We start from the raw sequence: 14724 nt of genomic DNA on the forward strand, positions 1-14724 counted from the left end.
ACATTTGGGGAAATTATGTGATAAAGAAGCTGTTTCTTCATCCGGGTACAGTGAGTTGCTGGTGCGTTGGCTTAAAGGAAAAAACCAAACAACAGGATGCTTGGCAAGAAATTAAAAAATAATAGAAACCAGGCGGCTCAATTTGAACCAAAATACTGAACTTAATGTTGTTGGGTTTTTTTCATCATTGCTGAAAGACATACAAAAGCTTCCATAACTGCTGCACCGCCCAGTTTGAATTGTGTTACGTGTGTGGTGTTTAGGGTGTCCAGCCACCCTGGCTGAAGATGAGAGAAGTACCACTGAGACCATGGATTAAGAACGGGGCTTGCTCTGGCTGTCAGCTGTGCTGGGGGCTGCCTTCAGTTCTTGCACAAGGACCCAGGCCAGGCAAGCTTTATCATGAGGTGCTTCTCTAATTTTTTGAGGGTGTTCCCCCATTACTAAATTTTCTCACTGGCTACTGCTATACCCTGTGAAATTTAGGCATTTACAATTATGGTCTGCGATACAGTACTGCCATACTAGCTATAGACCACTTACCATGGCTATCGACCATGGATTACAGTTTGGAAACTGCTGTTTGGAGTTTTTGGAGATTCTTCACCCTCAGCAGGAGAGACGGGAGATGGCAATAGTCGTTGGGCTGCAGAGGCAGAGGTGTGCAGTTCAGAGTGGTTGTCTAGCTGAGACAAATGCACTCACCTGACAGCAAACATGCCTGATTTCTAGTCTTTAGGCTAGCAAGTGTTTATCTATGCAAAGTGGAGAAGCATCAACAGATGAGTGAGAAGGTTTGGTATGGGAGGATAAATTGAGCTAATCTGGTAGAGGAAAAAATGGTAACTTCTGGAAATGAAAGACTTTTCCTTTTCCTTGTCATCTTCCACATAGCCTTGGCCAGCTTGTCATGTTCTCCCTCCATCTTGCTGGCTGTAAAACTACTCTCAGCACTTGGCGAAGTGATTCAGTTTGCTAATCTACAAAAAAAAGTGAATAGTTTTATGCCGGATTAGTGAGCTGAACAGGTTTACTAAAGGATAGGATGAGTGGAAGGAAAGAGACAGGAGCACAAGAACTTTTTAGCAGTAGTTAGCTGTTAGGTTGGCTCAGCACCCTGGTGTAACTGCACATTTTGAACATTTCTGTCCAGAATAACGTGGTGGTGTTTGGGGTATTTCCATGAGAGGAAGGATTTCTGGGTTCAAATAAGAGATCTCAAAAAGGAGCTTGTTAAGTTTTACAAATGTAGCCCAACATGCAGAGGAGAAATTGGTGGATTAGATCAGAGCTGTCAAGCTTTGAGGCACCAAAACCACATTTGCTCACAGAGTATCTGTTAGAGAATGTTCTCTGCTCCCTCTCATCATGGGTTTCAGGCTCAAAACCTGCAATTTCTGGAGCTAAGCACACTACTGGAATGGCAAGATGGTATAAAAAAGGACGTTTTATTCAAAGAATCTCACAAATTAGGCACAAACAGTATAATAGAGTTTAATGATCATTGTTTTATTAAGGAACCTGTGTGTGACATGCATTTTTGTATGCTTGGGAACAATACCATTTCTCAGTTCTATTTTTTATTCTCTGCTCTATGGAGAACTTTCTTGTGTCTTTGGCAAATGTATGAATTTTATCTTTTTTTTTTTTTTTCAATTTCTGAAACTTACCTAGGTGAAAACTAAAGCATAGTTTAAAAACAGTCATAAAACCCTGGAGCAAAAAGGGGGTTTATGCTTACAGAAATAAATGGTCACAGTGTTTTCCTGTTCTAAGCCACGTTAATAAGAGTGGGATAGCTTTCAAAGGTTTGCTTTGGTGCAGTACTGCCAAATGTGTGCCAGGAGTCATCTTCACTCTGAGATACGTCCTAAGAGCCACTTCAGTGGCTCTCAGTATCAGAGAATACTACAGGTATATTTGCATTTATTCTACGGACTTTCTGTTAGCTTTCTGTGCAAGATATCCCTATATCTGTGCCTATATCAGTTTTGCTTTTATAATTGATTTAATGAAAAAAAAAGAAGTAAAATAACACATAGGTATAAGTGCATTATTTTGAAAACTTAACAGACTATAAGTAGATTTATTTTAGTTGATACCATATGGATAACATGCTACTATACACCCTTTACTATTTGCTCTGTAGCTACTTTTGGCACTGTCATTCATAGACTAAGAAAAACAAATTCTCTTGTAGAGTACATGGAGTGAGGTGAGGTGAGCTTAAATATTGGTCTAAAATAAGTGCTTATGAAACGACTAACTAAAACCTGTAGTAAGAACAGTGCTTGAGGTGCTGGAAATTGCCGTAGATCCTAAGAAAGTCAGTGGGGGACATGAGTTGATGTCTGTAAAGCTATGATACTTTGAGTCACTTTGCACCCAGTGTTTCCCTAGATACTTGGTAAAGAATGGAAGAGGTGTTCAAACTTTAAAATATTTAACTGAAACTAAATTCCCTTGAACTTGCAATGGTGCTGGGGATGGGTTTAGCAGTAGAAGGTTGGTGTTGTGAGTGCTTCTTGTGTCAGAGTTGGCTTCCAAGACGCGGGTTTTTTCATATGACAATGAGCTACAAAAGTAAGGATGCTGTGCCACAGCGGTGGGAAGTTGTAGGTGCTGTTGCCAGTATTGGTAAGAAATTTCTTACACTTTAATTTTTCTTAAATAATACGCCCTAAGTCAACAAAATCAATGGAATACAGGTATAGGGTTGCTATTCCATTTTAATCTACTTTTCAGTGTGAGGACAAGCTGTGAGCAGCTGTGTGCAATGTATTGTGGAGCAGTAACCTTAATGTGGGAGTCTGTTTATTTGCATAAGAACCATAATGTTTTATACTGAGCTCATTGTGTCATGTTATTTGAACACATTGAAATAAAAGAGTAAACTACACTATACATGTTGATCAATGCATGAAGTAGTTCTTTGTGTTGATGTTAGTGTAGCAGTAGTTATGTAGGATAGTACAATTCTTTGAGATACTTCTTGAAATTAGGGAAGCATGATTTTGGGATTTTTGATGATTGAAAGTTCTAATATTGTAGGCAGTTATGTTCCTTATGATGATTTAAAGAACAGCTTCCCTAAACAAACTTAATAACAGAATTAATTTTAACATGTAGAGAAGAATCTCTCATCAAATGATGGCAGCACGTTGATCATAGCAAGGACACTATTTGCATTGTAGGATGGCTTTTGTGGTAATTGTATTAGTAACAAAAAGCAGCTGAAGGTTTTCAGGGAATTTTTGTACTTAAAAAATGCTGGAAACTACTTAAAAAAAAAAAAAGGAAAAAGAAAATCTTACCTTACAATGAATTAATGGTCTTAGATGAATCTTTGCTGTTGGGTAAGACATTCAATACACTTCAGCCAGCTGGCTTAAGTCCTTGTGAGAATACACTTGTTCTAAGGAAGATAAGTCTTTTTGATGGTTAGTTCACTGCAACCTGAGCCTCACCTTTTTCTTGACGTATATAACCAAGTGTTTATATATTCACAAATCTTATATAAATACATGCAGTCCCAGAGCCTTTTCAAGCATTTCCATTATCAGTGTTTTATGATTTGTTTTACGTTAAAGCTTTCCTACTTGATGTAGTGTTTTAGGCCATAAATACTGATTTTGATGACAAAATAATTAGGTTAGTTTATGTTAAACAAACAGATAGCGTTTTTGGAGGTCTGTTGGATTTCAGATGAGTTTTTAGGAACACTGTATAGTGGTCTGTAGAAACTAAATCTATTACAGTAGAGAGAGAACTGCCAGTGCCTGATACTTCTAATCAGTTGGGCGATGCTGTATGAATGGAAATACTTTCCTTTTTCTTCATTGAAAAAAAGTCCTTTGCTGACAGCAAATATGTTATACTCTGCCAAATGAAATAGTGCATGAAATTCTGCTCTCTTTTTTAAGGAAGAGGTTTCGTGTAGTTGCCATGATTGTACATTGAAGTACTGAAGTTTCATTCAACCTAATTATATTTTTCGTCTTTACTGTAACTAGTGATCAGATAATTATTCTGGCCTTAAAAAATAATCTATAGTTATTATAGATGCTTGGTAGCCAGTTTCATTACTTGAATTAAAGATATAAAAATTATTTATTAGTAATTTTTGAAAGCAGAAATGTGCTTTTAATGCTTCATTATGTTTTACACACTGATGTTGAAGCTTCTGAGTTTATTTTCATAAGAGTAAACATGGATATTCTAGGAGTGTACATGTGGGTCACATACTTCTTGCTGTATTTCATAAGTGCTTTTTGAAAATTAGGTACATCTGATGTCTCTAGACTAAATATGATCTCACAGGAATAATTAGTCATTCCTTGGAAATAATTATTTCTTATTGAAAAATAAATGCCATAGTGAATTCAATCCATACTACAATGTGCATCCATCCATGCACATGTGACACTGTTTTTCTCTTTACTTGGTCTGCTCTTCTGGACCATGTATTTACAAGAGCCATTGAGAAATTGTTGTCTTGTATGCTATAAAGAGCCTAGTAAAAAAAAAAAAATCTGTAAATTGGATTTTGCTCTAAAAGAATGTGTTGTCTCTTTTGAGAGGTTTTCCTCTTTCTGTCTTTTACTTGACAGTGTACTGCATTTGTTTTTCATGCTGAGATAAATAACTGCTAAACAGAGAAAAGGAAAGAAAAAATTACCTGGAGTTTCATACAATAAGGTTATTTCCCCTCTAGGCAGGGAGAGATGATCACAAGCAATAGTATTGTACGAAGTTACCCTTCCTTTTTGTAACTGATACATGACTGCTCCCCATTTAGTACAAATGTGAAGTAAAATGGATTTGCTTAAATTATCTCTGTTAGCTGCGTGTGACCTTCATTGGGAATGAAGATAACCCATTTTACTTCAGGTTTTTGTGGCTTAGAAGTATTTCATGACCACCTGTAGCTTTTCAGGCAAGCATTGGTACCTCTAGGATGAAAACTGTGGCAGCCAAAGAAATGCTAGTTGGACTGTGTGCTTTCACCTGACGATGCTGTTTGACCATTGCTTGCAGGCATGCACCAAAACTGGTGGTGAAGACAAAGGCGGCTTGCGTGGTGTTCACTCCGGCACCGTCTACCCACAGCCGCTACCCATGGTTTGACCGCTGGTCTCAGGTGTTAGTGTTTGCACAGTTCTCATTTCAGCGAGCTGAATGACTTAGGCTATTAAGGGGTGAAAGGGGAGCACCTGGAATCCCAGTAAGGAAGGCTGCCCGATGCTTCCCAGTATAGAATGCTGGTTGGAGTTTTATGTAACTTTGCAGAACATTAGCCTTTGGGGCTAGGCCATTGCCTCGAGCTTAATTTTTTTTTCTGCCAAAATTATTTAGCTATCTGTAAGAACATGTGGAAGAAGTTATTTCTCATTGTAATTTTTTTTTTTTTTACAAACAAAAAGAACCTTTTTTTGGAAATGCTCCGTATCCCTCCCTTTGAAGCAGAGACTAGGAGTTAGATGGCAGTGTGGGAAGCGCTGGTGATAGGCACTGGGGAAGAAGAGCAGCTTGTGAGTCACGGCTTTGCCTTTGTCAGCAGTGCGAAAATCTCTGATCTAACCAAACTGTAACCTTTTAAAGAAATCACAGTTCTCGCATGCCATCTTGAGTGTGGAAGGGGAGAGGGAGGCTGAGCTGGGGGGCAAAACCAATGCCTTGTACCACAGCGCCTGAAAGCCAGAGGCAGACCCGTGGGGCACTGGCACACACGGGGCTCTGGTGTGCCCCAAAATACCATAGACTGAACAGGGGAGACAGAGCCGTGGTAAGAGTTAATACAACGAGGTGTTGGGGAACGAAGGAGAGGGAGTCGGGTAGAGTGTGGCACTGCCACCCAAGCCTGGAAGTGACTGAGGCGGGAGAGGTGAAAAGCCTTGGGCAGTGGGGGTGAGGAGGGACTTGGCAAGGGTGCTGAAGGTAGCAACGAAGAAGGAGCAGGGCTTGAATCAACATGGGCCAGTGGATATGGCTGGAGGAAAACAGGCAGAGGAGTTTGTTCTGGAAGGACCTTTTCTATAGAGATCTTTGAATAGAAATAAACAGTCTTTGATTTCAGTAGAAGCTCCTTGAGAATATATTTTTAACCATCACCTATTGCTAGTCCCTGTGCAGAGAATTGTTTTGTGTTTGCAACCAGTTTGCTCCTTTGCCACAATGGTATATCTAAATATAAACTGCTGGTTTTTGTAGGTGTCAGTGTGACCCCATCATACAACGTCTGATGTCTCAAATTCTTTTTTCTAGAAGTGGCAAATTCAAACATTTTTGCTGCGTGGCAGTGTCCAACTTAAGGAATGTCAAAACTGAACTTGTCTTTGCAAAGCTCTTCTGTTTGGCCCCTTGTGAGGAAGCTTTGCAATGTAATGGTATTTAACTGCACGCTGATGTGCTGTTTTTTTCCGCAGGACCCCTGCTTCGTTCCGTGCGCGGGATGGACTTGCTCCAGGAATGAATCTGGTTGATGCGGTGGAGAAGGCTGTTCTCTGTAGTACCCCTGCCTCACTTCCAGCAGAAGTCGGGACGTGCGTGGCGGGCGAGGCAGGGGATCGCGGGAGGCAGAAGCCGTTCTGGTGCTCTGCGCAGCTGCATGCTGCCCTGGCGAACGGGACTCTCTTCCTGGCTGTGCTGCAGACTTCCTAGGTGATGCTAGGTGAGTTGCTCATTCCTGGCTTTTGTCATGTCTTCGCTAACCGTATGTGTCTTGCTTTCTTGCGGATGACTTGAGATCTTTGGATCTGATTTGGAAAAGTGCTGAGCACTGATAATTGCGAGTGAGGCAGTGGGGGTTGAGGTCTGAAAGTGCTATATAAAGCACAATGTAATGCTAAGTGCTGTGAAAAAATTAGGTCTGAGTTATGCCAAACTGGAGACAAAGTTGTCTTTAGAATTGGAGAATCATTTTGACCTTAAAGCCATCGCTGCTTTAGTTAAGGAGTTAGGATAACACAGTTATTCTAAGTTAGAAGTAACAGAGTAACAGTACGACTAAACATTATGTTGATAATAATGGTGCTCAGCTGCACCATTGAATTCACAAAGAAATCACTTGTTCCGTCTTCCAAAAAAAATTTGAATAGTGTGCAGTAAATAAGGTATCGGACCATACGCCGAATACTAAGAGTAAAACAGATCACTGTTTTGATTAGTGGTAATCCTGTATGCTGAATGAAGCAGGGGTGCTGTGGAAATGGTATGACATAACTGCAGTGTATAGCATGCCACTGAAGCAAACAAAGGGAAAGTTTAAGTTTCTCTAAAACTTAGTTCTGACATTTCCTCCTGTGAGTGCTTGCCTCTGCAGATTGGGTTTAGTGTAGTTGTTTGTGTCACGTAATATGATTTGGGGTGCAAGAAGCACAGCATTTTTTGATGCTGTCAACTCAGTATATGTACATGAAACCAAAATGACGCGTAAATTCATCATTCATCGCAGGCACATGCCTCTTGTGCCTGGTTATTGTATCAGATACAAAGTAGACAGCGTTTGTAATGCCCACTATCAGAAAGGCTTGAGGTCAGAATTTCATCTGCATTTCTTCAGGCTCAGGATTTGTATTTTCCCAGTGTGATGTCCATAGCTAGCTACGACGCTGTTGTAATCAGTAGATAACAGAGAATTTTTTGGCCAAGGCATGGTTAAGCTAAATACTGTTTTAACTTAGCTAACCTGAATGCAAAATACCTAACATTAGATCAGATTTTATGAACTAACCAAGAGCGTGTCTTCGGTGCCTAGAAACGTAGTGAGCGTGTTTGCCAGATAAGCTGTTACTCTCTATTGCAGGAGAGAGAGAGACAGTAAAAGCTATGAAGCTTTGATAATGGCTAAATATTATATTAAATACACAGAGTATGAATGCACGTTCCCCTTCCAGCCTGCTCATGGGGGATCTACTACATATGGCTCTGTGAAAGGCTGCAGTAATGCTTTAGGTGCCGAGCAATATTTTTAAGTGCTGCTTTCTAAGAAAACCTGAGGTATTTTTGTTTGACTACTGCTGTGCAGTGCAAGTTGCTCTTTAAATCTTTAAACATAAACACACACAAAAAAGGCGAGGGGGCGGGGGAAACAATCCGTATTTTATGAGTAGAAGTTAAAAATGAAATTATTTGCTTTACCTCGAGCATTGAAAAATTACATTGCAATGAGACCGACGCAGTAGCACGCGTGACGAAAGAAAGGATGGCACAATTCGCAGAGCCCGCTGGCGAAAAGCAGGGGACTGGAACAGCACGGGTGTTGTGGCCCTGCGGGGCAGCGCGCTGGCAGAGCTGCGCGGGGAAGATTATCGGCTAATGTGGAGAGAGGAACGCCAAGAAAAATAAAAAAACTCTGCCGTTCCTGCGTATCCCATAAAATGAGGCAGGGAGAGAGGAGGAGGGCAACTTGTTTTATCAGTGTGCCTACTTTATTTTGGTGGCACGTCTAATCCCGTCTGGAAAATGTTTTCTGTTACGTGAAAGAAAGAATGGAAATGGAAGCTAATTTTGAGCTAATATATTTTGAAAGCAGCTAAGAATAGTGGAATTTTATTCGGCCTGCTCTATTTCTACAATAGAAAAGTAAAATTCCTTTAGGTTAACTGAAACATCTGTTGAACAAATTGGTTCAGTTTCATGAGTCTGTTACTAATTCTGAGAAGTAGATGGTGTTTTATAAAACCAGTAGAGTCGGGGGGTTAGTGCCCATATTCTTTCTTTTTTTTTTTTACTATTATTAAAGTAGGTCATTTTGAAGTGTTATGTTTTCATGAATACAGTAATACTGTGGTTAATATTTCTAGTATTTCAAGTGCTGCCTTTGCTTTAATGGGTTTTCTTCACTGTTTTTAATCAGCGTTATTAATATTCTTTAATGTCCTGGGTTTCCAGCTTTTTATCAAGTTCTTAGTAATGAAGTAACTGAGTAATTTTTTAAAAAAACCTCTTTCAGTGCATTTCTGCATATATTTCCTTGTTTCTGCAGTTTTTCCTACTGTGTTTTACTTATGAAATTTGAATGTTAACAGGATTTTAGTTGCTGCTACTGCTGTTTTCTTGTTTAGACTAATTATTCTTTGTGTGTTAGTTCACAGCTGTGGGAAGAATATTGTAGGTGACAAATCAGTTTATGGTTTCGCATGGTGGAAGCTAAGAATGTCATAACGTCATAGAGCTGATGTCATGAATTAATAAAAGAAGAAAAAGGGAGAAATTAAAAACAGTTTCTAAGATTCTGTTCCCATGCATCAGGAATGCTCTAATTTGGTCTCATACACATTCATGCATCTTAAAGCAGTTTAGGTTTCTCAGGTACATCTCCTATCAGTATCGTCACTGAAAGGAAATCACAAGCAAGCGTAATGCTAGTATGCAGATCAAATTGAGTTCTGCGTGCTTTACTGTTAAATATATAAAACCAATGCAAGTTCTTCTTGTGTACTACATGTAACTAGCTGTAATACTTTGACAGATTTAAAGGGAAAAGCTGAACTTCGAATTTAGACAGTGAATATGTATTTTCTTTGTAGTGCATATATTACGTGGAAGATACAAGACTGGCATTGAACCTGTAAATTCACTGTGATTGTAAGCTATGGCATTTTCAGCTGTGTGGTCAGGGTGTCTGTTCAGAGTAGCTCAGTGTATGAAGGATGTGAACAGAAGTTGATAAGACTTTCTAATGTTGCTTTAACAGATAATTTCCTTTACTTTTTATTACGGCTATTTTTGAAGCTTTAATACATGTTAATTATGTGGTAATTTGGTTGTCGTCTTTGAAGTAGAAGATAATGGAAGTACAAATAAGAGGGTCAGCAGTGTGGGATATCATTGCCTTTTGAGGGATTGCTGGGTTGGGGAGGAATGGAGATGTGTAGTTGAGTTTTGTGAAGGTGCATGTGAGTATTGGCAGCGCAAGGAGCCTGCCCCGCTGCTGATAAGATGTTCCAAACTCCTCTTGTGTCAGATTTGTCCTTGGTGCAGCTTGCTGAAGTTTCAGATGACGTGCATGAAATGAAGTGAGGGGGAAGTTTTGTGGCTGAAGTCCTGTGCCAAGTCTTTTTGAAGTCGTATGCAGCAGCTGTGCTGTAGCTAAAGAAAGGCTTTCTTTGCCTCCATCGTAACATCTGCATGATCTTTAACAGCAGAATTGTTCCACTATGATGTATCGTTTAGCTAATCCGGGTTGCCTTCATTAAGTCTTTTTTTCTTTTCCTTATTAGAAATGCTCACATTACTTTTGGGAATAAGTCTGCAAAGATCTAGACTTGACTGCTGCTATGTAGAAACAGTAAGTTTCAGTCAAAAAAAAAAAAAAGAAAAGGTCAAAAGAGGAGTTGAGACTTTGAGCCTGTAGCTCAGGCTGTTAAGGTAATTGGGGAGCTTTAGACTGCACCCCAGGAATTGGATTTTTCTGCATCCTCCTTTGTTTGGAGGATAGGGGCTGAACACAGGGACAGTTTTTGTGGAGATGTCACAAATGTGGCAGCATTGCAGCTAACCTTGGTCTAACGGCTTCCAGAAGCACGGTTTGCACCCTCCCTGCTGAGGCATTGCCCCTTCTCCCTTGTGCCAGCACCGCTGCTGCTGCCGCTGCCACCACCACTCTGGGGTGAGTTAGCTCCGGGAGCCAAACCGGTGGTCAGCTAACCTCATTTTTGGTTGGCTTTCTTGGCTGTCTCTTTAACTCTTTGAACTTGCTAACTGCAGAGTTGGACAAACGTCTGCACTGGAAGAGGGGCGGCAGGACCAGCCTCTTCTAGTTGCAAATTGGCTTGTCTGCCACTTTGAAACCGTGCCTTGACTTGAGGCAGGAAGAAGGCAACCGAGGGAAGTGTTTTTGAAGAAGTGCACAAGTTTGACTGTATACTGTGTTTACTTTGAAAGTGAAAAGAAATCAGTAAATCAAGGTGTAATTGAATTTTAAATTTTAGCTTTAGTGTTTCTTTTAGTTGGAGGTTTTTGCATAAGGACTTTTAAACTGAATCTTTATTTAATCTTCTTCCAGTTTGAGACCAAGAGGTCTGTAATTGGTCACTGTTAGCACCACAAAGCTGGCAAGTTCTCATAGTTAAAGGGTGAGATCTATTGGTCAGAAATAAGAGGTTGTGGTCTTGGAGAGCAAAACAAAAAGGTAGTAGAAATGCTGACACTTCTCTGTGTTAAGGATTTTGGTGACCTTGACCGTAAATATCTTGCATTTATAGGGGGTACATGACTCTGAAGCAGTATGTCATGAACTAAATCTGGAGGAATACATTGTAAATTAAATGTGGGTGGGGGTTTTTTGTAAGAAAGTATTATCACAATTTATCATCAGGAATTACTGGAGATGCATTTGCTTTTCAGTTGAACAATACGATCAGTCTTCCTGCTGTAAACTCTTAGGAAAATGACTGTCAATGGAAAAGCAGAGTGCTGATTTACGTAATTGTAGTCATCGCAGAAGTTTGGTTTGTGAGATCCAATTAACATAAACAAGCAAAGTAAGAGAAAAGGCACAGGAAACATACCGCTGCTTATTAGGGTTGTTAAATGGTATTTTCAAAATTATCTTCTAGTCAAATAATGATTTTCTTCCGATTTATGCCAGGAGGACTGTGTTACTCCCCATATTCAGTGTCTGTAAAATTGCACGTATACTTGCCACAATGAAGAATTAATACCATACTGTGCAAAATAACAAAGCTACTATTACAAATTACTTGAAATACTGCACATTGAGCGGAAAAAGATAGATCTGCCGGCATGTGTAATGCAGAGCACAGCCTGCCTGCTCGGGGGAACGCAACACGCCTGCCTCCCCGTCGGAGAGTGGCCGTGACCACGTCACCGGGGACTGAGCATGCCCCGGGTGACAGCTGGGCGTTTTGGGCTCACACGTGGAAAACATACGTGTTTCCTAACGCCTAAGGAGTACGGCTAGGTCCTAGAAATAGAGATGCTTGACAGCAGCAGTTCAATGTATGCATTTTATCTACACGTTTAAAAATAGTTAGTAAAATAAGATCTTAAGACCAGTCTTCAAAACTGAGCACATTTAATACATTCTGGTTCCAGCGACGTTACCGTGAGGTAAGGGCGAGCAGCCGAGGACTTGCTTCAAAAACAGGAAGTGCCCGCATTTATATAAAATTGCATAGTTTCAGCTGTCATAAATGTGGTTTCAATGCAGTTGCAGGAGTAAAGCCCAAAGTAGTTATAACCAGCTTACTTCCTCTTCCAGTCAAAGTGCAAATAGCCATATAATTAACAATCTGCGGCTCATTTTCTCTAGCTGGGTTAAGTATTCTGTTTCGCCTGTGCAGTCACTCTAGAAACAGAGGGAACTCGACTTGCTTAAGAACATTTTAAAACAGAAATATTCTTGGTCATAAGCAAGGTCTGCAGATTCACGGAGCAGGATCTTCGATCGGCCCTGGAGCCCGGCAGCGGCAGCGAGGCCGGTGAGTGCGGCTGGCCCCCTGCCAGGCTCCGGCGAGAAGAGCGAGCCTCGCCAAGTTGGCTTCTTGCCATGGTAAACTGCACGGGGCAGCAGAACCTGCTGCAGAGCTGGTAGGCAGTTTTTCTCTTGAGGGACTTCCCTTCTTACATTCCATTACAAATTGGCTTTATTCAAAGTCTTTTATCATTAATTTTTTGAGGACTGATTGCTCAGCTTTTTTGGACAGCTTTTTTTTTCTGAGTTAATTCACCCATCCTGCCTTCGACTCTGCTCATGCACTTAGTATGGCAGAAAAGCATGAGTACAAAAGGGTAAGGAAGAGTCCCTCTTCTGCTCCTGTACATTCTCGGGTTGGTTCAAATATGGTTTAGGCTGCTTGGGGCCTTTGAGGAGAGCCCTAACTTTTCATCCCGAAGGGGCCTGTCATCACTTCTCTGTCCCTGTTGATGTCAGGCACTTGAGCAGCAAATACCTACTGAATATTCCCCACGTACTCTGCTTGCTGGGAAGAGCCAGTGAGGAGCCCTTCCAGGGAAAGGGAGCTCTCCCAGGAGAGTTTCTCCAGGGAAGCGCTGCTTGGTTGCTAAAGCTGCAGCACTTGCCACGTATGGGAATCAACAGTGGACCTCTTCTTCTTCTGACAGATTCTTGGAGAGAAGCTTTTCTTCATGTGAAGAGGTAGCACACTGCATCTTGCAAGGCCCTGTAAGAAACCTTCAGGCAGAGCTCAACAAACGTTACTCTGTCTTAAACATAATATGAAACATTTCCCTTCCCTTTCCTAGCTTTCCACTTCAACTATCAGATAAATAGTGGAGAATACTTACTCCAGACCTTATGAAGTATCATACAGTCATAGTGACCATCTTTTGACTTTATCTAAGAAAGGTAATAGTCCTTAAAAGGACTGTTTCATCCTGTGCTACCCAAGGTTTTCCCTTCTTCAGGAAAAGCTGTCTAACTCTTTGTGTTACCACTGGAACAACCAGAAGAGCTGCATCGATGACGAGAACTTGGACTCATCTTTCTGAATGGAGTTTTAAAAGCAAAAGCAGTCTGAACAGTCTCTGTGTAAAAACCAAGATACTTCCGACAGAGAAGGGAACAGAAATCAGGATAGAGTTCTGCTTTGAGCTCCCTAGTGGTTTTAGCTGTAATTTAGCAGGGGAGACAAGGCAGGACCAATGAAAGTGAGAACTCCTTTGCGACCTGCGAAAAACCATGGTTGTTAGATATTTTGAGGTGTTTCTTTCATTCTCAGTAAAATTTGGAAACTTTCAGGACAGAGCAAGGTTTATAACATTTTTAATTATGTAAAGGATTCCTTCCCATTCTTGTCTTCCATTGTTTTAAGAGAACATACAGCTGCCACTCTGAAGAGAAAGATTCCGCAGCTTCTGCTGCTACTTCTGCTTACTCTGTGTCTGTGTGTGTAGGTAATAATTTATTATAACATCAATATAACATTACCTTCAGTCATTCAAAAGAACCTTATCTTAGGTGCTTGCCAGAGTTACTCATACGTTTCTTTGCTTAGCGTGACATGGCCATATTTTCCTTCATGGCTTAGTTCCTAGCCCAAGCACAGGCGATGAAATTTGCTCACATTGCGCTGTGTTTTATCACTGAGTTAAGGGATTGTGCTGTAAAAGAGGACAGTAGGGCCAGTCAGTTCGATGCAATGAATAGATTGCTCTTATTCGTAGAGGAGTATGGTCCAAACAGTGGTCTGTGGGCCAAGACCAGCCTACAGGAAATTTCCATCTGCTCTGCTTTTTACCAGAGGAGATGGAGAGCAGCTTTTGCAGCAGCAGATGCCACCGAGCAACTGGACAGTGTTGGAGGTTTGCCACAATCCAGTTTAGAGGGCTGCCTCCAGGGGGGTGGAAGAAGGTGGAGTGGAAGGGGCCAGGTAGAAGAGCTTCCCTTCTCTCGTGGTCTGGTCTTATTTCCATGATGGCATCTTGACAGTATTTCTAATATCGCTACTTGTGGCATGGGCAGGCTGGTGACTACCCTGAGGAGTAGGAAGTGAAGGCTGTGAGAATTAGCTGGTGGGAGGATCTGCATCCAACCACCAAAATCTAATTGCAAATCCCTTGTAATGAGCGACCTCTTTTAATAGCAAACCACATCCTTAACAGTTCATTAAAAATGCCCTTATCAATTACAAGCTACCGTGCCATATAAACTGCATCTTATTTGCATATGAAGTAATGCAGATTCCAGCTTCTACTTGCCATTTGAGAAGTCAAATACTAATTTTTGAGGGGATTTTG

General features: G+C 40.9%; 1 protein-coding gene across 4 annotated transcripts in view; it reads left to right on the forward strand.

The window, feature by feature from the left end:
* NCOA2 (nuclear receptor coactivator 2) overlaps positions 1–14724 on the forward strand; it is a 193559-nt gene that overhangs the window by 63630 nt on the left and 115205 nt on the right. For 2 of the 4 annotated variants that reach the window (XM_075743910.1, XM_075743909.1), the window contains exon 3: positions 6426–6670. The exons of the other annotated variants lie outside the window; for them this stretch is intronic. The gene's annotated coding sequence lies outside the window, so the exon portion shown is untranslated. The remainder of the gene's footprint in view (positions 1–6425; positions 6671–14724) is intronic. 4 annotated transcript variants of the gene reach the window in all.

Source organism: Balearica regulorum, chromosome 2 (genome assembly GCF_011004875.1).
Source record: "Balearica regulorum gibbericeps isolate bBalReg1 chromosome 2, bBalReg1.pri, whole genome shotgun sequence".
In the NCBI taxonomy this organism is placed as follows: domain Eukaryota; kingdom Metazoa; phylum Chordata; class Aves; order Gruiformes; family Gruidae; genus Balearica; species Balearica regulorum.